This window comes from Lineus longissimus, chromosome 4 (assembly GCF_910592395.1).
Source record: "Lineus longissimus chromosome 4, tnLinLong1.2, whole genome shotgun sequence".
Lineage (NCBI taxonomy): Eukaryota > Metazoa > Nemertea > Pilidiophora > Heteronemertea > Lineidae > Lineus > Lineus longissimus.
This window is the reverse complement of record NC_088311.1, coordinates 9,807,644-9,833,254: the sequence shown is the minus strand read 5'-3', so window position 1 is coordinate 9,833,254 and position 25,611 is coordinate 9,807,644. Positions and strand designations below refer to the sequence as shown.

General features: G+C 39.6%; 1 long non-coding RNA gene across 1 annotated transcript in view; it reads right to left on the bottom strand.

Moving 5' to 3' along the window:
• LOC135485873 (uncharacterized) overlaps positions 1–25,611 on the bottom strand; it is a 62,181-nt gene that overhangs the window by 9,523 nt on the left and 27,047 nt on the right. The window contains exon 2 of the long non-coding RNA XR_010446644.1: positions 15,922–16,016. This is a non-coding gene — a long non-coding RNA (uncharacterized LOC135485873). The remainder of the gene's footprint in view (positions 1–15,921; positions 16,017–25,611) is intronic.

The following is a 25,611-nucleotide window of genomic DNA, read 5'->3' as shown; positions in this document are numbered from 1 at the left end:
TGAATCTTCTCTCAAACAAATTTAAGAGGGGTCAAATGCACTCCTTGCACCCCTGACTTTCACCAGTCACAAAAAAAGTTGGGTTTTTGGAATTAACCCGTTTATTTTTAATAGCGGGATTCAACAAAATCTAAATTTGGACAGTAATTGTGACAGAATTGAATTGTCGGTCAGGAATCAGATGGGGCCTTGGGACTTAGGGACAGGAACCCCCTTTCCCCCTTCAGAAATGAGAAATTTTCACGAAAATAAACGACTGAAATTAAAGCAGATCAAACAAACGTCACTTCACGGCCATAAAAATCCAAGAATGAAGAGTAATGGTCAAAGTGTTCCCAAATGATATCAGACTAATACGAAATGCCAACAGACATCTGACACTGATCGAAGAGCATGATGATAAATGGCCCAACTAGTTAGGGCCTAGTGCCCATCAGTCTGGTCGGGCAGTTATCACTCTCATTATTTTTGTAGAAATGTTAACTTAATCTGCTCAGCCGATCTCATCTCAACCTGCTCGAAGGGATACGTGCATTTACATGAAAATCTTTGTAAAATCGATGTCTTTTTCTTGCAAATTTTGTGTGGGTTACATTTGCAAACAGGAGACGTTCAGTAGAATTTATCACCTCTCTTCATGCCATGGTGACACTTCTAATGCTAAAAAATGACCACGGGCTCCAATCAAGAGATATGGGCGATAAAGTGTGCACCATGGATATGGACCATGCTTGCCTCCGATGACTCATGTTGTTATGGCCATTCCAGCAACCGCCTGCACCCGTTGTCAGCATCCGGTGCACTTGCGTCAATTTCGTGCACTGTGATTACACTAATAATATGCTAATGCAATCTGCAGATAAAGTTACCGTGGTTAACCCTTGTAATTTATCGGTAAATTTGTGGACCTAAGTTTTGATATCGATAATCTGACTATTCTTTCTAGAGCTGGCCATGTGGTACACATAAACTTCTAAAACTTTTGGAAGTTTGAACATTTAAAAAACCTCTTCCATTTATTCTTGATTAAAAGATTAAGATTAAATTCAGAACAATGTTTTTAAATGTGTTTCTTTCTTGTTTGTTGTTTGTTTTTCAAATATATATTCATATTCCTAGTGTCCAAAGAAGGGCCAGAACCATCCTCTCATAGCTCTCATAAAACTTATTATCAAATAATTTTGTTATAAGGAGACCCATCTCAGTGATGGATCCTTGCCTGATAAGACCAGGTTGACAATGTCATTGAAATGAACAGTAAAGCATTACTTTGCAGAAAAATACACAAACCTCAAAAATAAAGCAGAGGAAAATTTCTGAACATCCTGTCCTGCAAAACCTATGAAAGTGACACTTGGTTTCACAGCAGGCAGATTTGTGTAATAGCAAACACCAGCAGACACAGGTATTTTTCACTGGTACATTCAGCGGGAGGCAAAGTCTGGAAGAATGCCAAGTGCAAAATGAAGCAAACAGTTTTTTTTTAATTTTCCAATTTGCCAAGGTGACAAAGAGGTTTTGTGTGAAGCCCAAGACAGTCCAAGAGTTATCGCAGTATTGACCGTGGTTCTGGTCCTTTTCACTCCGTGTCCCTCAGTAACATACAAGGGGAGGAGCATGACCATGGACACTTCATTCTAATATAAGCACCCAATCAATCCATTTTGCAAGGCTCATCCAAAGAAGAACGCATTTGGGTGCTAAAAGTGATACACAACAGCAACCGAATGATAGCACGAATGCAATGAAGGTATTTTCTTCATGGAGCATCTCCCCTATAAAAAGAAGTCATGAAGTTCATGGCATTCGATCATTACCTATGAATATCAACACACCAATAGACAAATATGGATTTCCTTTTCGGAACACCCTTTTTATATTGACAGTTTGTCTTCTGTACATCCCGAGGGTTCATACATGTAACAAGGAGACGAGAAACGCTTGCCGAGGAAAAAAACAGATACCAGATATTCAAGGTGAAACTGTTACAACCAGGTCTCAAATAACGCATCCCCACCCATGCAGTGCAAAGCCTCGGGGCAGGCCAACCTGAGAACGTGACAGGTGTACGGTTGAATGAGGTCAACACCACGTCAAACAATAGGGGGCATTGTTTGCAGGAGACCTGGCACATGTACGAGAGCCCTTTAAAAAGCTTTGAGAACAAATGATCACAAGCTGCATGCATTTTATACATCTGTTTTGATAATATATACTTGCTGGTGAAAAGGTGGCTCGATCTGGTACTTTTTGAATATTTTAACCCTTGTCTGGCGGCAACAGGTCTAAGGTTATGAATAATTCAATATAATCAAAGACTTCAGTGGTAAAATGGTCAACTTGGTCCCAATTTAAAGTTGCCGGGGGGGGGGGGGGGGGGGAGTCTGAGTTCTGAAGCAAGTTGCAGACAAACTAAAGTTGCATCCAGGTGCAATTTTGGTTGCATTGATGTGACACATCTTCTAATAGTTTGTTTCATATGTGATAACAGGCAAATGATGACTGTACCTCAGCACTTCAGTGGGAAGAGGAAAGCAAACAACGAACTCAAGGTACCAGTGATTTATTCTCTAGCTCAGGTTTAACTAGAATAAATAGAAGACACCATCGAAATATAGGAAGATCCTGTACAAAGAATGGACCCAAACAATCAGCAGCCGGCATCTCAGCCCAGGCATGTCTTTTAAACCTCACCTGGAAACGTTGCCAGAGGCATCAGAGGACAACAAAATCATCCAAAGCAATGCAACTTTTCAGACAACAGCCAAGGTCAGGGTCACCTGTAAAAAATAGATGTACCTGGGAAGATGTATTGAATCGGAGTGAAAAGACTGTCCAAGGCAAGCTGAAAAGATTAAGCCGGAATAAGGCTGTCATAAATAGATTTTTTGAAGGTTAACCCTTTTATTCATCTTGTTAAATCATGATATTTCAGAGAAGGACAGAAGAAGAACTATTTGAAGGCATGGAGGGCATGAAGGAGGGGTCGGGGTCAACAAAGCTGCATAGTCTGTTTGTCTCTTTAACCGGTTTTTGAATCAACTGATTAAAAGCTGTTGATGCAGGACAAGAGAAGAGAATATTAACTCCTGATTTACTCAAGATGAGGAGGAGGGGGTTCAGGGATAATAACATAATTTTCACATGCTGCCTTATTCCCAACTAGTATGAAGTCCCCACTTCCACTATGACTCCTAGATTGTTGTGATCTCAGAACCAAGATATTTGGTATCAAGATACTTTTAAGTGTAAACATTAAGCCTATTCATCTCATCAGAAGAACCCAGTTCTGTTTCCTCAAGCCCTGTTTCCTGAGCCCTCTCACCTCCACACACACATCCAAGGACAAAACTGTGGTCCCTGCCACATGGCATCTATAGTGATTACCCCCTTCAGTTTCACCAGAGTGGGGATCAGCCCCCTTGATGCGAGGGGATACCACCTACCCGAGCACCTGCCCTAAGATTATCCAGATAATTTTGGCCCTTACTCCAAGTCAGATAATCCAGTGGGGCTTATCATTTGGGAACATACCCCTAGCTCCCCTTCTTCTCTTTTATCACAAAATGAGGTGGTAGTGGTGGTGGTGGTGGTGGTGGGGGGGGGGGGGGGGGGGGGGGGGGTGATAACAATATAGAATTAACCTTTCACCTCCAACACATTCCCATTATGGGGATGGAACACATTCCCATAACGGGCATGGGAAAGCACTTACAGATCACTCTGGGAAAAACATATTCACAGACCCGGATCTGGGAAAGAATAGAAATGTTCACAGACCCTGGTCACAGCCAGTTGAGAATATCACAACCATGCTATGAATGAAATGGCTAGGGACATTGTGCTCACCTGTTGAAAGTGATATTGATGACCTTGGGCTACTTCAAGTGCTCTTACCTTGACCTACTACATGAAAAGTGGGTCATATCGACAAAGATTCGGGGTAGATGTAAAATCAAATCAATCTTTATGGGTCTTGGGTCTCGGGCTTTTCGTTTTTAATATACACCCCAATATTTTGGCCAGGAGGAGAGTTGTCCACCAAATAATTCATTCCTAAAAGTCAAGGCCAGGGGGGTCAAAATAAAGTTGCCTGAAGGCGGATTCTTTTGTCAAATCCTACCCATTGTAAGCTGATCATAGACTTGGGTTAGTTGTAATCTCATAAAGATTATCCATGGCTTTAACTGCTTGGATAAGCACTGATTTTGGTGAGAGCTGGGGCTTGAAGAATTGAGCTTTGAGGGCAGGCGGTTAACCACTTCTAGGGCCTGGGATACTTATCTTAAGGCCTAGTAATTAGGATCAAACCCTCATGAAAGGGCCGAAGATTAGGATCAGCACTGATTTGGGTAAACCTAAGTGCTGGTCAATAAGTTGAGGTGTTTTGCTACAGAACCTTGGGGACCAAGTTAGTGGTTTCAAGGGTCCAAAACTACGCAATTTACAGACCACTAAAGAGCCGAAAAAGCAAGACAAATTGGTTTCCGAACCAAGTTAAAGGAATTCAAAGTTGGATTTGGAATGCTCAAGTGATTTTCATAACTTTCTTGAACCGAAAATCCATCTGGTGAGATTGTTTTTATAAATTTGGTAGTTAGGAAAAAGGCCTATTTATTCAGTTGAACTTATGTATTGATAATCCATTAGGAAGGGCCAAAGCAAAGCAAAGCAAATTCTTTTATAATGGATTATTATAAAAATAGAGTGATTCAAAATATTTCTATGAATTTTAAAGAAGTGCCAGGTTTAATCCACCAGAAATAATTGTCATTTCCGTTCAGGGTAGAGAATGTGAATTAAGTATTAACCCCAACCGAGAAAACATGAACCTTTCAAATAAACCTGCAAGTGTTTGTGTTAAAAAACAGAGATTTTTTAGGGGAGGGAGGGGGCTACTCAACATCACCAAAGTGTCAAGTATGGGGTAATTGTTGCAACTTGTGGCTGTTAGTTTGAATAAAGATTTTATTGTTTTCGCTCCGATATGGGTCATTGATTTTTTAGCAATCAAGCATGCCTGTCCCCTGGTGACAAATTAGGTAAACAATCATGGGGTTAACAACAAAGGTGCCTTTCTTGTTCTTATAACAATTGTGTTTATTGTTCAACAACATTTAGTCAATCAGAGCTAAAACAAACCCAAATTGAGCTCCAATCAATTTACATATCCCTTTAATCACAATCCAGGTGGCGCCATTGTTTTTACAATAATAAGTGATCAATCCCGATCCAGTCATGAATGACAGAACATACACCATCTGGTGGGCGACAAACTGGACCTAAAAATAAATGTAATTACATTTACACTTACGTAAGTTCATACAAAATTACATGTACAGTAGGTTCCTGTACAACGAGGATGTACATTTGCATCAAGATGCATATGCTTGAAAGATTCTGAAACTGGTTTCATCCTCGATTGCCAAAATTATAGATGCTTCTGATATATTGATACTGCCTTTCATGCACCTAATTCTAAGGGTGAACCAACTCCAAGTTGGTCCATGGACCTCACGCAAGTCTAGCCCAAGACAAGACACATGGGACCTACTTTTGCAATCTGTCTATTTACTGGCATGTTTTCTTTGCCTAATACCAAAAGTGGACAGGTCGCTAAGAAGATTAGTCGAAATTGGACAGAATTTGAAGCAGTGTTTTCTTAGCATTGTAGTCATGCTTTGGGTCTATAGGCCTAGGGGTCTGAGGACATCACAATATAACAGGAATGTCCCAAATTTACGGATTTACCAAAGACTCAGTAAGTGGGTGTTGGACTTCAAAGTATCCTAGGCCTTTTTGTGACTTTGGTATGCATGGGCCAAGAGATCTTGACAGATCAGTTTGCACAGGCTTCGGGTTTGATCAGACACATCCCTTCGAGAGACTCTCCATGTCCTTTCACGGGGGATAATCCCTGTTATGACCGCAGATTAGGATTAAAGCTATTCTTTGAAATTTGTCATTTCTCTATTATTTGATCAGACATGATTAAATATATTCCACGGTTAATTGATAGTTTTAATTCAGTCAATTAAGGTATAAGGGTGACATGAATATCTTAACAGAGAGCTTACTACTGGACAAGATGGGACAGAATTATCCACTAAATTTGACGAAAACACTTTGTAGTATTCTGTCATCAATTCTTCAAGTGAGCAATTCTACTTGTGTCAATCAATGCTACATGTGGAACAATCTGGGTGAAACCTTTCATCAGGAGCATAGAATCTAGTTATCATAGGTGGCAACACCAGACAGACCATGCCCCAAAACCTTTCTAAAATATTTAGAATAGCCGAACTAAATTTCCACGGCTACCCCTGGGGTAAAGGGTGTATGCATGGCCTTTGATATGCTAATTGCGTCCCATTAGTTCAGCAACACTAGCCAGGGGTTTGCCAGCTGATGAATAGAGGGCTCCAGGGTCCTGGTATTTTGGCCGTCGCGCTTGACAGATCCTCAATGCCGCAGGAATTTTGCAGCAGCACAGGGAGCTATCTAATAACCATTGAAGTGTACTGGCAATACATGAAATTTAACCCTCTCACGACTGAGTAACATTTCAAGTAGATATTTCAAAATACCTAGCAGAATGTCTGCTTAAATCCATCAGCATTTGCACCATTTGAAGATCTGGCCTTGAGTAGCACAAAAACATGGTGAAGAAGGCATTGGGGAGGGGTACCTGCCCTGGTGCCTCGATGGGAAAGGGCTGATTCCTGAAATTCTGGCAGAAATTTTGGCGAATTCCAATGCAATCTTCTGCCCCTTCCAAATTTTCCTGAATGCCATTAAAACGGCTGGTGTTCACACAAAAATTCCCTGTAATTTTTGGGTCCATAACAGCATCCCATAAAGACCATCTCTTCCCTTCTTAATGTTGAGGTTAATAGATGAATTTTGACTGGAATTATTGACACATGTAGATAATTAGACTAAGCTTTCGCTTGGTACCCTTCACTTTTAATAATTTAGGGAAAATGTGTCAGAGAAGTTTTGAAAATTGCTCCTCAGGTGATTATAGTGCTGGCCCTCCATTTTAACAGGATATAGCAATAAATGATGATACCAAGAATTCATATAGACACTTAGTTTTATGAATTCTTGATAATACTGATAATAGTAAAGAGACTTATGAAACACTAATTTCAACTGATTTCAGTCGCTCGCAGCGCTGCACATTTTTACCCATTTTTACCCTGTACAGGCTGGGAGTATCTCAGTCCAAGCTGCTACAAGGTTTTCAGGGCTGGGTTGTTCAAAATCAGGTTAGCTTTAACGGTGCCGTTAAGCCTTAACATGAAAATTATAATGGGATTAACTGAAAGAGATAACGTCCATAAGGATACTAATACGTAACCGTTAGGGATAACCTGACTTTTGTGCTTTTGAACAACCGGGCCCTAGGACTAGCGTTAACACTTTGCCATCTCCTCTAACTACATCAACATAATGTACCAATTTACGCCATGGGAGGAGAGAGGCAAGTGTCTTGTTAAAAGGACATGGAGATTAAAGAGTAGTGGTCCAACCGAGAGTGGAACCACTAATCTCTTCATTATGTGGCTGACACTCTAACGACTTTGCCCCCAATGTCCTATTGAATATTAATCAAGATTTTAGCCTTCAAGCAGAGAGCTACAGTAATATTCTGATGTTTGAAAAAAAAAATTTCGACCTGCAAAAAATGCAACATCTGTTCCAAAAGTGCCAGGCTCAGCCAAATATTATGATGAAAAATAAATACAAATTAATAAAACAAATGTTTAGCAAAAATGTATAAGCCTTTTGAACGATGTCAATATTGCTACAAAAACAACAAACAAAACGAAAGTGGAACTTTAACAGGTGGTGCAACAAGAGAACAAAATTTGGCAAAAATATTAACGTGCGTAGTTTACAAATTCACAATGCCTCCTGATTGGTTGAGAGTTTAAATGCCCAGCTGCCCCTGCAAGACAATCCACACACCATGCCATTTAAATGACTTTTCAGTAATCTTTGGATTATTTGTGAAGGCGTGTGCCCGTCGCTGTGGCTCGGTGGGCAGAGAGAATGGCCCATTGAATTGCCTTTATTCAATCAATGGGGAGACTTGTGTGAGACCTGCCTCAAACACCTGGTCCTTCTTTGCCCATATATGGAATGACAGGTGTCACGGTAAGCGTGCGCACTCCCTCTGAAAATGACAGAAGCAGAATTGGTGACAATTGTACAGGGTGAAGTAAGAACACACATTATATCAGGCTGGACTCCAATATCATTTGACCCCTCAATACACTAATACACCAAATTACTCTCATGTATTTTGACCAGGAAACTTTTCAACAATAATTCCATTCTTGACAAGTAACCATTAGGGCAATGTAAACATTAGAAATATATTTAGTTTGTCGTCTGCCTCCAATATTTGGACACAGTCTTTCTGTTGTTGAGAAAAGTTGTGTTTTTACAATAAAGCTCCCAATTTCAATGAAAACATCAGAATAGTCTGTTGTTTTTCCCAGAAGATTACCATTTTCGTTGTTTTGGCAATCAGCTTTAAAACATTAATACCTCACAACACTGAGAAATGGGCAAGAATTTTTTTGGGGGTTTTCACAGTATAGATGCAGGGGTTTCTGTCAGAAGAAAGGTTGATTTAAGGAATTTCTGCACGGTTGCCAGAAGGGAAACTGCTCTAAGATGGCGGCAGGGTTGCCTGTGATAATTATTCAGTTTCAGGGTAAAAGCAAGTATTGATTAAAGAAAGGTTTAAAGAGCAAAACAGAAGAATTTCTACTCGCCCACAGGACAACCCAACTTACCTATTCGCAACGTAACCTTTCTGTCTGATTATTTTAAAATTGTTCTGGGCAAGTGAAACCCAAAAGTTGCTCCATTGGTTAAAATGTTGCTCCTTTTGATATGTCTTAGATATCAGTAAACAATGGTAAAGGGAAATGCCCAAGGTGTGTGGAAACTAACCAGTGATCTACCAACTACAAAGTACAACCCAAGACAATCACCGCTTGATGGAATGAAGATATCTCCTCGGGCTCAAATTCAAAATCACAAGGGCTCGGGTTCTGAAATGTTTCCACTTGCAGAGTTTATAGACAAGGGATTTGGTTCTTAAATGTTTCCACCTGCAAGTCATGTGTCTTCTTGGTTAACCCCTTAAGGTCAGATCATTTCATCCCTATAGGTTTATGTTTTTTTCTAAAACCTGTAAACATTACTTGATGCCATTTTGTTTTGTCATGGCAACAGATATAAATATTCAGGACTTAGTAACAAGAAACAATATGACCCTAAAAAACATTCAAACTTACCTTAGGTCTAAGCGTTTCTTATTACCTACCTTAACCAAGGAATTTGAGATAAGAAGCTGTAAAACCTAGACCAGCAGGTGAAATATAGCGACCTTAGAAACAGTATGAATTGTGTTAGGAAGGTTTATAAAAGTCACCCAAGGTTGGCGACCCTTGAGGTCAACACCTGAAGGTCAAATCACCTGATACTGGCATGTCACTGTCTTCCCAATAGAAAGATGGTATGTTTATTTTATTATTGCTTACTGCCCTCTTTGCCATTGTTCATTTGTGCTGAAGTTTAGCTCAGAGATTTTTTCAAAAAGGCTGTTAATATAAAGCGCCATGCAAACTGGAACATTTTTTTTGCTGTGATCATGATATCCGTCAGAATAGCAAGTATCTTGGGCGTCAAACACTCTCTTAATCGTGCATGTGCTTTTGGGTCCCAAATGTTTGATGATTTTTTAAAACTTTTTTAATAATGACAATCCAACTTTTTTTATAACTCTCTAAAGCCTAAAAACTCATTATATTAGGTGCAGTTCACGCAGCTTATCAATCTGGTTTGAAATGATTAAAGACTAATTGTTCGATCGGAAATATAGCGTACATATTTCCATCACAATTGATGCTTTAATTCCACATCAGTGGACCAGATGCACAAGATTACCATTCAAATTTGATATTTCAATGCCATTGTGTGATTTTAATAAATGTTATATTGCCACACGGACTGATTTTTATTGATGGGGGAGTTATAGAAATCAGGCAATCCTGTAATTTCAATAAACGAGAAAATCGGGCATCCACTGCTGACACCAGTGTATTGAGACCAAATTGATAAGATTTATGACCAAATTGATGCATCAATATTCTGTAAAAGCCTGTAATTTTAGACGTATTTGCAGAAAGAGTATAGAGCTAAGAGAAATCCCAGGCTGCTAAATTTCTTTTTCTATCAAATGCGGAACTTAAATTAAAGGCCTACGCTTTTCCACTGAAATTTGAAATTTGTAATTGAAAATCAAAAATTTGCTCTAACGCATTTAACTGATATAAATTTCAACATTGCCATTGTGCAGACAGATATACAAATACCATACTAAGTTGAATGAAGATAACTGCGCTACAACATTGTTTTGCCGCATTTCTATTCTCCTGATCCAAGATAAAATATGAATGGTGTACCCCAAGTGGTGAAAAGCAGGCCGACAAACGGTTCCGTGCCACCCACCTCCCAAAACACTGTAATTCTCTGCACCTTGAGTGTGAAGATGCTATATGCCCCCATGACTGAAAGTGAGGAAGTTAAGACACCTGTCAGAAAATCATGGTTTTAAACTGATGATGAAAGATGAATGTTGAAGGAAAACTCTGACCCGATTCCTAAAAGCGGCCGACGAGAATCATGAAATCAAATTTCATTGGCTAAAAAGTATCGATGAGAACTGATATGTAGAACTGATATGTAGAACATAAATCTATCGCGGAGGAAACAGGTTTCGAGATCCCAATCTCGATATTTGAACATTTGTATCCCAGACTTTCACTGTAATAATAGCAATAAAGTTATCAAACACAGCTGTGGTATAGTTTGCATGATTTCAAATCCCGATGTCTGCCGAAAATTATTTTCCTATTGATAATAGCTGAACCAGATGCCTGCATAATAGGGATTGCGCACAGATTCCAAGCGACATATTTGCATGTATTGTTTTGCCACAAGATGGTGCTGTAACATCCGAATGCCATAGCACTTGTTTCAGTCACTCGACGCCCCATCCCCCCAGTGCCTTAGGCAGCAGATAGGTGAAATATGTGATGAAGATCAGTTGAATTGCTTGAAAGGAAAACGCTTTTCAGAAACAAACTTCAAAATTTATCAATGGACATCCGACTGTGGGTCAAGCAATGCATTCTCCTGACACTTGTCATGGAACTGGTCAAGCGATGCATTCTCCTGACACTTGTCATATGACTGGTCAGGAAGTGCATTCTCCTGAATCTTGTCATGTGACTGGTCAAGCAGTGCATTCTCCTGACACTTGTAATGTGACTGGTCAACGATGCATTCTCCTGACACTTGCCATGTGACTGGTCAGGCAGTGCATTCTCCTGAATCTTGTCATGTGACTGGTCAAGCAGTGCATTCTCGTCATGGCTAATGACAATTTTGTCAGGGTCACATGAAAATTTCCTAATGTTTTTACAAGACTGGTGTTTTCTAAGCGGGGATATGGAACTGGTAGGGATCTACCTTCATAGTAGAAAACAACTTATGAAATAAAAAAGACCCATATGTTTGAAGTAAGTTAGATGAAACCCGATGCTGCCCAATGCAATCAGAAAATCAGAAAATCAGAAGCCTAAGAAGCCCCCCCCCCACAGGCATGAAGCAAGTCTGAACATATGGGAAGGTGTTTCCTGCCCCCAACCATGTAACCCAACCTCCCGCAGCAAAAATGGCACAGCGACAGGGAAAAACATCAACTGTATTTTGAATTGATAAACCCAGACCGCCGCAACATGTGTACATATGAATACCACCATTATTATGCAAATAGCGACACATGTGTCGCCTATTCAAAATTCAAATTCATCACAGCGATACTTTCGAGTTGGTCGTGATCCAGTTTCTTCACGCACAGTAGTTTTGTGGACATCACGACAGAGCGTCCACATAGCGTGGAAATAGCGCTAATATCATTCAAAACTGACTAATTATTTTATTATAAATCTGACTGGGAAATACTTAGGAATATGAAATGTGGTCCTGATGTTCCCAAAGAGTCTTCATTAACCAGTTACACGAGAGTCAAGAACTTGAGAAGGGGGGTACCTGTCCGGACGTCCGTTATTACTAAAAAGGTCACTCTTGAGGAATTCCATGAGATGTCACAGGTGATGTGGCTTTGGTGCATTTCCTGATATTATCCGCCATTTTTAAAGTTGTGCACATCTAAAGAGGGTGACATCATTTTCTGCACCTAAATTATTTAAAAACCAATTGTACAAATCAGCATTTTTCTGAGTAAACAATGTCCATGTGCACCTCATGAAAATTACCTCTCCAGCAATATTCAGCAGCTACAATTACAAACTATCCAATGCTGCCAATATGGCAGGAAAGCCTGTCATAGGGTCCAACAGGGAGGACAGGGTGTGACCAGAACATGCTGTGCTGGACCCCCTATTGCCCCTTCTTTCGTCCCCTTCCTGTTAGAATTAGCGCTGTCTCAGGCCTAATTATAATTCTAGCGATGCAATACAGCATGTAAGGCCTCGTTGACGTTCGTGACCATGCATAGACAGAGGTGACAGACCCTACAGGGTTGAGAAGATGAGGGGGTGACAGACCCTACAGGGTTGAGAAGATGAGGGGGTGAGGTTACTGAGGTGATAAAGCATGACCCTCTTGACGAAACAGGACACGAGATGGGCCAGAGATTACCCACAACAATTCTGAAGGCAGATGGCCACCAGCAACCTGTTATAAACATCCCTATTCTCTACCCCACAAAAGCACAAAATTCCTATTCTTTTTATAAACAGAGACAAAATGGAGCCAGTCATGTGAATTGTCTGCTCAAGTCAGAACCAATAGACTTAGGTCCAACAAGGTCCATGTCTAGGGTTACTCTTACAGTCCACATAACATATGATGCAATTTTTGACCTGCTGACATTTTTACCCCTAGACTGTTGCCACACTGACCTTATCACTGGTGCCACTTGATTTTTTACTGAATGTTACTAATTTCTAGGAGGCAAGATTGTTTGCATTTTGACTTAGCTGATAAGATGGAACAGATATGACCATTGAAAAAAATCCTGATATGGGTCAATTCGCCACCCAAGAACACCACTAGGGAAGGAGGGTGGTCCAGATTATTGATGGTTTGGAAAAATCGTGGACATATAGAGTGTTGGACTGCTTACCAGCAATGATGTCGCATGTTTTCTGTATTCTAGCTGCGCGTATGCACAATTAACAGTTCTATACAGGGTAATTACCACCATAGTTCTATACAGGGTAATTAGAACCATAGTTCTACACACGGTAATTATAACTATAGTTCTATACAGGGTAATTAGAACCATAGTTCTACACAGGGTAATTGTAACTATAGTTATATACAGGGTAATTACCACTATAGTGCTATACAGGGTAAATAAGAACTATAGTTCTATACAGGGTGATTATCACCATAGTTCTATACAGGGTAATTAAAACCATTGTTCTATACAGGGTAATTAGAATCATAGTTCTATACAGGGTAATTTCAACCATAGTTCTATATAGGGTAATTTCAACCATAGTTCTGCAGTTGCTAACACATGGCTATGGATTATCAAAATCTAGCCATACAAGGAGGAAGTTGTTTATAAATTATTTACCAATATCTTTTGAGCTACAGAGTATATTGCGTGTTAGTAGGGATGGGAATGCAGCAGGAGCCAGTCAAAGATCGTGCTGCACAAAACCCAAAATACCCACCGTTCTTGCCGTCATGACTTGATATCATGTTGATCTCAGATAAGGAAGGATGAAAGAACTTGAAGTGATATAAAAAGGGAAAATGATCAAGCTACCCCTGCTTGGGAACAAACAGACCGCGACCAGCTTCCTTATTCTTGACATGCACGTAATCATTGAGTATGACCACTTTAGTTCACTTTCTTTCAAATTAAATTGGGTGTAAGAAATGAATGTCTGACCCCCAGATAACTAACCAAAGAACATCCACTTAAGGCCAGGATACTAACAAGGGCGTGACCGCATCCAGCCTCTCTCATGTCATTTAAACAGGAACCGCTTTCAAAAAGAAGCAATTATACCTCATTTTCTCTTCAGCAACAGGAATTTTGTAATTACGTCTTTTTAGAGTGACAATTGGGTCAACTATCCACTTTTTCAAAGGCGTGTCCATAATATTGCAATTTGGTCACTATTTGTAAAAGTTGGTGTGAAAAACAGAGAAAAGGAGGAAGTGATTCAGGAAATATTTTATAGTCATGCAACCTTTTTTTCTTCTTTTTTTGAGGAAGTTGTGAGGTGGTGGGAACTTCTGAAGGGTTGGGAAAGTGGAGAAAGTCCACAATTACTGCAAGATGATAGTGGAAGCATCCAGGCCCCCCTGGCAACATTGAAAATTGGGTTAATTGTTTCAGGAACCGAGCCTCTAGGACGGCACATCTATGTTGGACAGTTGCAGAGGGAAACCTATTTCCTCTCTGCCAAAGAACCAGTGGAAACATGATAACGTTCCATCAAAAGCATCATTAACCTATTCCTGCAATGTCAAATCCCCAGTCAATTAGATCACTCCTAAAATGAGTCGAAACTTATGCAAGTATCAATTCGTGTCTTGTACCCCCCCTCCTCAAGGGTACGACACCTTATCACCCTATAACGACATCTTAAAGCTCAAGCATCACCCTTTTTTCACCAAGGCTACTTTTTCTTTAGTCAAGACATCACCATCAACAATATATCAGTTGTCACCATCATATAAAGTAACCGGACTAATGTTACTGGGTAAGGCTGTATGTTCGACAAGACATCGACACATTAGCATCCTTATTCTTTCCAGCTTCGCCAAATTTTCACTGAAGGAAATATAAACACTACTCAAGCATCGGCAAAGATTAGTGGTGATAGCTCAACTACCCTTGAGGAGGGGGGGGGGGGGGGGGGGTACAAGAAACGAATTGATACTTGCATTAAAGGGTTCACTGTACGTGTTCATTGTATTAACTGATGGATCAGGAAAATAGAAATACACAAAATGCCGTGGAGTAGTTCGTTTTATGCATGCAAATCTGCTGAAACTTGGTATTAATAATATTATTTTGTAAATCTGTTTACACATCAGCATTGTAGAAATTTATATTCAGCCCATTAACACAATTAGAAATTTTCAAATTCGAGTTTGACTTTTTAATTTTTGATCGAACAGAGAACGCATTTAAAGTGATACTATGATGTGATTTACAACTTTGCGGAAATATGTCCGTTTTTAATTGTTGATCAAAAATGTAAAGTTCAAATTTTCCATTTTTGATTAGATTTATTATAAAATCGCTGTTTTAATCGAATGTAAACCACCGCGACCGCGAAAATTTTCATGTTGTGACGTCATCAACGAAAACGTCGTCGCAATTTCAACGGCATCGAAGCGAGCCGTCCGAGCCGGATTAAAACCATCAATTTCTAGAAAATGTGCATTTCGATTCAAAAACCTTACCGATTTATGAGAAAGTGACGCAGTCATTTGTCAAAAACAGCTAAAACATTATATGGTGAAATTTGACAAGATTTACCCTTTTTAAATTCAAGCCTACCAGACACCACAACTTGTCCCACACAAACCAGGTGGCAGCACCATCCATTACGTGTTACCCTTTCTGGAAATAAACATCTAATTCCTGATTTACTGGAATGTACTCGACAGCAAGTGTAGAAGAGTAATTTGATTGGCAATTCATCCCGGGACCATGTACACATCTATCTCGTCTCAAGCGCAATAGCTGCAATTTCAGCATTACAAATGATGTTATTGGTTTGAACTGAGTTCAACATACTGTACTTACAAAATTGATATGAATATAGAGTCACTCACCTTAAAAGATGGCTCCTATAACATGACATATGAAATTTTGATATAATCCTCTTCTTTTGATCAAGTAATGTATTGGACTTTTGTTCTCATTGGACCTGGAATGAGAGAAAAACATTAAAATCAATTTGAAGAAAGGCGAAAGGATATATAGTCATTTGTTACTGTGAGATAAGGATGGGAGTGGAATGAGTCATACATGTAGCATATATGATCATGAAATCTGCAATAATGTCAGTTTGTCAGGGGATGAGCTTCTAGAAGCAACCATGTTGGGGGTGATTAGCTGAACCTGGGAGCACTATAAAAGGTCAGGCAGCCCCATGCAGACACCAGGCAGCTGCCCCAGCAGCACTGAGCAAAATATCTTTTTCTCAATTCCTTTTTTTTGTTTTTGATTTCCCAATCACCAGACACATGGCAAATGAGTATGAACAAGTCATTATTAGGCAAATTTGTTGAAACTTCACATTTATAGTATTTTATATCAGTCTACAAAATGGCAGTGATGAAATCAAAATGCAGTACATATTTACACAACTGGAAATTTTCAATTCAATTTCAATTTCAAATTTGTGAATGAATGGAGTTGGCCTTTAAGGAGATGAGCACATAGGGCATAGTGATATCGAGTAGCAATGAGTAAGGATACATATTTTGATACATCCAAGATGAAATACCAGAACCACCCTCTATACTTGAAGACAGTAAACTTCATAAGTGCTTTGACAGCATTTTCTTGGGACTTAAGTTGTTAGTTCTAATGTTTGCCATTGATAAAGGTGGCAGCACATGCTGGAACAGCACTTTTCATCGTCTTCGGCGTTTAGCATGTAAGTGGCATTGAATTTTATATCTACAAAAATTGAAACAGCAAATAAAATGAATATTATGCTGAATTGATCCAATGTAGATACACCTGTTTGTATTTTTGCCAGGAAATCAAAAAAACGCCCTTGACAATAGATCAAGAGCTGACAAAATATACTGAAATTAAGTAGGCCTGAATAAATAATGATAATTCGTCACTAAAAAGAAATCAATATTTAAACACGGGTCGAAAATGCCCTGACACAGAAAGATTGTGAGATCAGACAGAGTCCAACCGCGGAATATTTTGGATTAAGCGGGTAATAACACTAAAGTGTAACATAATTTCAAAGTTTGATGAATCCTTTGAGCAAACCGACATAATAAACAACTAATGTGGTTCTAAAGACCTGATTTAGGTTCTCAGCAAACGAGACACGACCGGGCCTAAATCCCTATCCAAATTAGGCCTATTTCAAATGAACTCTATTCAATTAACAAACCAAATAGAAAGTGTCTCATTTTCTAACAGCAAGAATAACATGATTTTATCAAAATATTTTCTCTGTTGTTACCAGGACATTGCTAGGCCTGTTTTAACTTACACCATGATTAAGCAATAGTTTACACAGAGGTAAATAACCCATAGGCCCTTAATCCTTATATGCTTACTCAGGTATTCTAATTGGGAAAGCATTTTGATAGTATTGTTGGTCGAATTACCAAAACTATTAGGGCATTTCCTGATTAGGCCAATCTGTGTCAACTTTCCCAATCAATTTCCTGCTGGGGGTACACAACATAGGCCTAGGTTCTGCTCTGATAATCGCTATGGCAAACTATTTTCTTTCACTCTGTGGCCCCTTCATTACTTTGCGGGGTGTCCTAATCAGCCCATGGGTCATGAATATAAAGATAGGCCTGTTTTCGAAACACCAGTGTGTTTTATTGTCGTTTTGATGGAACATAAACAAGGTTATTCACCCCTTATCACCAAATGCCTGTTATTTGTCGCACCTGGACGATAATGAATTTCGAACTTAATGTTCTTTCTGGACTACTTTTTCCAAAGTCTTTATGCCTTCTCTTGGAAAGCACCTGACCAACCCTATACTTGTCAGACTTTTGTATCGTTAAAAAATTCATTAGGTTAAAAGTATGAGGAACATGAAGAGAGAGGTTTTTTTTAGACAAGCTGTGATAATTATCACCAGAGACAACCTGGTGTCTCTTCTAGAAATCTGAAAGGGATTTTGGAAATTAGCCAGAGAAATGGTAGGGTGAACTGAGAAAAAGGACAGAGTTAGCACCCTAATTCTGTAATAGAAAATGCATTAGTTGTTCTGAAGAAGGCAGGCAACACTTTTAGCTGCCCCTCTTTTATGTTTAGAAAGAAGGAACAGTAAAACCACTTTCCTACATGGGTCATGGGAGGGGCCTGCAAAAAGAATTGGCCATAGCTGACAACAAACATACAACCCAGCTTAAGCCACATATGATTTTTTTTCATGACAGCAGACATTAGCAACCTCCACAATGAATGATAGGCCTACACAAATCTATTACATGTAGGTCAAATGTTGTGAGAGAAAAAACTATGCCAATTACTGTATCTTTGAATTTGTCATATTCTGATGTCAGCCAACCATTATAGCAGCACACACATTGATTTCGTCTGCCTTATCATAAGGATGTCCTCCTCTCCCGTCCCATCACGCAATGCTACGATCAAGTTTCATCATTATGCATATAATCTTAGCTGATTACAAGTGACAACTAATATATTGCTCCGGGCATTCTACTGTAGAAGGCTTTTTTTTTCAACATAATTTCTGCGCAAGATCTTTTTCAAAATGTGACAAGAACTCGGTGAGCCGTACTGCACCACAGTAACAGGCTAATCAAGACGAAATGTAAAACCGCTCAGTGCAATCGACAATTGCATCAAACCCATGAACATCATGTACATTTTTTTTACAAAGATTTACAGCACGTTTCGGCAAACTTGAGATGAAATAATCCATGCTCTGATCAATAGCACTTCCTTTCCTAGTTTTAATTAGGTCAATTGTCTCCAGAGAAAGTGGAGATAAGTGCACAGCATCCCAAGATCCAACTGTTTCCAACCCCCTGCCTACCCGATTGTCATCATCAATGTTGACATACATGAAATGCTATCTCAATAAATTAGTGCAATTTGATACACAACTACAATGTACACTGTACCACATCAGCAATTTTGAACAATTTTGCAAGATAACTTAAAAATGGCTATACACCTTTCCAGAAATTGGGCGCTGAGTGTCCGAAGTAGTGATGTCATAAGGGGAAACTAGGCCTTATGGTGGAGGGACAAAGAAGATAGTCATGGTTGACCAACACACTTGAATGCCTTTAATGACGGACAAGGGGGAAAAAGTTAGTTCCAATGCAAGCCACCAATTTCGGGAAGCATGTAGGCAGCAGCTAGGTAGGCAAGATAAAGTTACACAAAGTTGCCAATAGGAGTCTCCCACATCATACAAACCTCGAAACTATTCACGCTTGTAGGAGGAATATATTCAGTGCTGAATCTAAAATGATGGACCCAGCATTCTTACTGTGTATATCAGTCACCTAAGGTGGCCAAATAATCTATCAAAATGAAGAGAATGACAATTTCAAGGGTGGGAGTCTGTTCTTTCATTTCCAGAGAATTGACTCCCACCCTTGAAATTGATATTCGCTTCATTTTAAAAGGAGTTTTCATCACTCTTTGATTTCAAGTTCCAGCCCAAATGGTGGTGGTATGGTCAACCCTTAAATTCAGATAGAAAATGTTTGGGTATGAACAATGCCAGCAAATATTCAGAAGATAAGGTTGAAATGACCTGGTGCTTTCAGTAAACAAGAATTCATTAAGATCAGAGCCATGATCTGTTTTTTTACCCTTTTTGACCTTTGTGAATTGGAGCAAAAGCAAGGAGTGAAAATAGCCTCAAAGGAGTTGATAGTTCAGGTTCTTTTTTAAAGGCATCCGTGACATAAGTTTTGATGGTAAAAGGGGCCCGGCTGGCCAGGGTCATTATTATGTCAACGGAATGTATGAATCCACCAAAAGCCAAAGGGCCATCAGATTCCTCAATGTACTCAGACATGAAATTGAGGCTTATTTGCTTCGGCCAAAAATAGTCGAGAAAAATTCACAGCTGATTGTTGTTGCGATGTTACTAGGTGGATAGGTCAAGTCCTATATCTGGAGACAAACGGATGGATCCGCACCCCCTGATCCTTGTTTGTCCCCACAAACTACCCCTCGGCTTACCGGATAATCAACAGAAGGGGAAGGTGACATTTTTATTCATCAAAACAACCAGGTGACAATCCACGGTCTGCTTTGGGAACAGGTCTAAACTTGGCGCTGATATTTCCGGGTCAATATGGGGGGACAACACAGGAAGTGCTGAAACAGAATCTGGGGGTCCCGGTCAAGATTGGCACCATTCAGCGCCAGAATCACACAACACTTAACAATTTACACAACAAACTAACAGGCAGTAAAAAGATGATTAAAATGCCTAACTCTATTTCGTCTTTACTTGGACGGAATGGTCAGAACATTTCCTACACGACAGTGTCTATTTGGTGACAGTGAATTGTGTCAAACGTCCCAAGACCCTTGTAACTGCGAATTCAATAGCTTCATCTTCAGGGGCTACAGGGGGGTTAAGACTGTGACCCCATTCTGTATTGTCAGGGTGAGAAAATTGTGAGTAAGGATGCGGAGTTGAAAAGGCTTGAAGAATGCAGTGAAATCCAAACAACGAATCGGCTCATCAATTCTGTCTCCGTACCCTTTTAGCTCTTTAGAGAGATGATGAATAGCTGCAACCCTTTTAGTGAGAGAAAGAAGAGCACAGTGAGAAGGAACTGCCAAGGTAGAAAAATCGTCATCTCCCACCTGGAAAATGTGCGTCTTTCCTATAATTGTATACTGATGGCAAGGTGTGGTTGTATAGAGACCCATCTCCTTCAATACCTCAGAGATGAATGTACATACTAGAACCTTACACAGGGGTGAATCCAGGAGCCAGAAGAAGAGGGGGTTTGCACTGCATTTCTCATTGAAATCTCTGATGTGTTCAAAAGATTCATGGTCAAAGTAAAAGATTTTCATGAATTATGGGGGCATGCGTAAGGTGCCCCCTCCTTGAATCCACGCTTGCAACACAACAAAGACTAAACTCTGTACCGCCTCAGCACGAGAAAACTCAAGTTAGTACTTTGGGAAACCTGAAGACTATATATTATGTACACGAAAACATAATCATCATTGCCATCGCAACCAGCATGCACATGCCATGCATTGCATCCGGCAATCAACAATATTTCACAGACGTGTGTCCTCAAAATAATAACCCTGTGAAGTGGACGCTTATTAATCAAAATTTTGAGTCCATCTGTTAGGGCGTAGAAGAGGTCATACACACGTGCCTAACAAAAAGTAAACCCACCAGGTATTGGCGTCATGCTATTCTTTCACAACATCGACTATATTATTGTTGTAATTCAACGATCTACACGTAAGAAAATTCAAATCGAACAGAACTCCTCTTGAATGAAAATGAAAAAACATTGTCTAACAATATTTTCATAGCGAGAGACTCGATGAAAAAGTTGAGCAGATTATTTTTAATGTCTCGATGATCAGATGCCATGCTAAATACATTAACAAGATTGCGCATTCTCGTCACGTTCGCAGCACACTTACGCGCCTTTTTCATGCAAATTTCATCAGCGCGCGAGCACGAGAGATATTTCTGCATGGTTAGTTTTGATATTAGAGATAGAAAAGATATGCAAATTTGTGTTTGACTATCGGCAAGGTGGGGCTCGGCCGGGGACAGATGAAGCCCATCCATTATACACGAAATGAAGGTACAATAATCGGCATTAACCCTTTCTTTTGCAAATGTGATGAACATTTATAAAAGTTCGTAACTTGGGTAAAGTTTTGAACTGTTGGATGATTTATGTGGAATTTCTAAGCTTTTTGTATAGGTTGTCAGTGTACTTGAACAAAGTGATTTTATTTTATTGATATCAGCCTCAGACATCATGTTTGTGGTAATGTTTGAAACCTATCAAAAATTAGGAATGCTTTCTTGATTGCTGATAAAGAGCATAGTTTTTATATTTCTTGTTACTTCAAAACAATTCTCATATAAAGTAACTTAAAATCATGGCCTGTCCAAAAGATGACCAAGTTTCATCCAAACCATGAGTGTTGGTTTAGTATCAAACTTTCTGTTTCACAATTTACCAACTGTAACAATTGTAACAATAATGAGACTTCTAGTTTTCCATGCTACTACTTGAAATGTTTTTCTTCAGGAAATAATTCACCTAATTCAACTGTAATTGTCCAATAAACCGGCAGTGCTGATATCAGGTACGGCAATCTGAGTGTGGGAAATATGAACTTGAAATCCAATCGACATAAGGATAAAAATTCAAGGTCCTGAATGGTCGACTGAGTATCAGATAGAAAGTTGCTCTTAACCCTTTAATACGCTGCAGATGACGTGCATAGCACGTCATGTACATGGTCCGCTATTGTGCGGGTGATGTGCACAGCACGGCATCCCCATCTAAACTACACTAGCATTGCACACCCTCTCTAAACATGCCAAATGCACTCGGGGATAATTAGTTTCATCCTAATAGATGGTGAAACTTTTGAATAATTTGTCAGTTCCGATAAAAGTATGCTCCACTGTCCATCACCGGCTGTCCCAATCAGCTCATGGTGACAGTGGCCGAAAAATGGCAGCCGCAGCGATAGGGTTGATATCATGAAATAATGGATATCACCTCCTCGACAAATTATAATAAGAACAGCTTTTAGATATTATCACCAGCTAGAGAATTCTAGCTCAGCATTATGAAAAAATAAAGTAATATTTCATATTCAATTCAAATTCCCGCATATAAAATACATGTATGATATACATAGAATTGACATGCTTATCAAGCCAATTTTATATTCGCAGTCAATGGCACTAGCACATCTGCCGACTGCAACATGTCTGTCCATAGAATAGCAGAAGTCAGCGGTATCTCGCCAACTCTCAAATATTTTTTATCATTGTATAATTCATATAAATGATTGCTTGGCTCACCAAAACAACATATGTGTCTCTCATTCAGAGCATTATGAATATGAAATGACTGAATGAATATATATATCATCACTGAATACATTTCATGCAGCTGCAACCGCAATACAACAAAACTGTCCAAGCGAATCCGCACCAAATGGCGCGACACTTTCGTTGAATTCTCAGCATATTGTGATGTACACCATTTGAGCCAGTGCAAGAAGTAACACTGGGGCCGCCCACATTCCGAAAAATACAAAATGGCGAAAAACAAGATACGCCTTGAGCTAGTTTTTTTTCCAATTCACTCCAAAATCCTCATTCTCAGTCAAATTGAAACAGATGAGAGGCCAAAAAACACCAAACTTTGGGGCAAGTTACCTGCAGTACAATTTTTACCCCTGCAACTGACCTAGCCAATTTGATGACCAAAAGTAGTAGTGTATTCGAATATTAGCGAGTGACTTTTGTTACCGTGACGTGACCTGCAATCCTGATCACATGCAATAAAAATCGCTGCAGCGTGCCTAGGACTAGAATCGGTGAACACAGCTATCTTGCAATGAATATTAACCCAGAAATTTCCACTTTTACCCACAGACGTAATCTTTTTGTTGCACATTGCAGCAATGATAATCGCAGGTTGCCGTGACAAAAATTGCTCGTTTGCACAGCGTTTCAGTCACAGTGAGAAAATTGTCTCGGTCATTGTCACCTGAGCTGAGAACAAATAGGTACACAGGGTAACTGAGTGGACTGAAACCTAAAAACAACAACCCAGCTGACATGAATTTGTAATGGCAATATTTTTGTAGAAGATACCCCAGACTGGGACAGATAACATAATAGAATACAATACTACAAAATGTTAACCCCTTGTCGCTGTAGTAATAGTAGCATATAGCCAGAATGGAAAAACGCCTTTTTTCTTCATCAACGACAACATGCATGTTTATGTCTTAGCTGAAGAAAACAGTCCTTCTGGGACCGAGATTTATAACTTGAAATTTGAAAAATACTACTGCAGTGGAACCTCCCTTAGCAGACACCTCTCTATCATGGACAATACATTGTAGTTTTGGTCTAAATTTGACCTACTCTAATAAGGACTATTAAAGGAGAGTACTTGTCGTGTCCCAAGGGTGTCATAGAGAGGTGCCAGGTAAGTGTACTATGGACAACTCCTTAATAAACCGGTTTAGGACCATTGACACTATGCAGCATCATTTTGGCTTCTTCCTAAGCTTAACTTCTGTGCTGGAATCTAGCGCATGAAATGAGACGGGATCAAAGCTTCTCCAAAGCCCGTAGACTCACAAACAGATCAAGGAGAACCAAAGTCTCCTAACTTGAAAAACCAATACATGTAATTGAGAGCTGTTTTCCTCAATCCTCACGAGTCGGTTCATAAAACATGTGATCCCGGCTTGAACTACCGGTGCTGCCAGCTATCCTAATTTCGCTGAACTAGTGTCAATACTTGGCGCTCCGTGCTGACTGCTGTCACCTGGCCTAAATGAAAGAAACTAAATCATGAACTTGTGGACCTGCAATGTTTTTGACTCGGTAAACTTTTCCCTTACACAATAGAATTTTATTGTGTATCCATTGTGTGAGGTAAAAGTTTTTTGGGCCAGCCTGTAGAATGAAATACATCCACCAAAGTTTTCATGTAAATGCCTGAATAGTATAGTCCTCCTCCAATAAATAGTATTGCAAGAGACAAGAAAAAATACTTGGAGTATGCAACATCTTCACACAACTTTTATAGTTTTTAGGAGTAGATAATACAAAACAGTAGAGCCTCCTTCATAGCGGACACCTCTGTTGACAGGACACCCTCTCTATCAAGGATTTTTTATCCCAAATCGGTAAATTCAATTCAATTTGACCACCCTAATCAGGACACCTCCTAAGGACATCAATTTTTAGTCCCTTTAGAGAGGTTCTCTTGTATGTTTTGAAGTGTCCAGTTTAAAAAAGGTTTTAAAATCATCTTGGTATTGATTGGGCGTAGTAGAAAAAGTGTCTTTGATGGGGTTCATGCCAATCGTGATAGACCCATGAATAACTTGGGGCAAATATTTGCTCCACAGGCACAGCGATGACATGAATGACTGGTGCTGCCAGCTATCCTTATTTTGTTGAACTAATGTGAAGAGAACTGTTGCAACCACCGGGCATGCCAGGTTTTCTCCCGACTGAAAAGGGAGACTTGGATCTAAGTGGGATGTGAAAGTCCCAGTGGCAATGTATGCCACTCACTGGATACACTGAAGTTCCCGTGGGATCGCAGTTGCTGTGATATCCAACTTGAGAGGCATTTTCCAAAAAATCTTTTTCCTGCAATATGTGAAGAAAACTTTTTCCCCTTTTCTTTTTTTCCGTTAAAAAACTTATTGGCAGCTCTGAGAGTCATCAAACCTTGAAGTTCATATCAAAATATTCTATGATTCAACCATTTCACTTAGATCCCAGTAGAATTTCAATGTGTTCCCAGTGGAATTTCAATGGGATCTCAGTGGAATTTCAATGGGATCGCAGTGGGACTTCAGTGAAATCCCAGGCAGAAAAAAACATAGAGTACAATGTACTGATACTATTACTCATTTAGAAAAACCTCAACCCCGTGAATATTCAAACGCCATGTGGTTCAGAACTGAATTACCAGTGCTGCCAGCTATCCTAAATTTGCTGAACAAATGTCAATACTTCGGGATCTGTCAAGTTCTGAAGGAGCAGT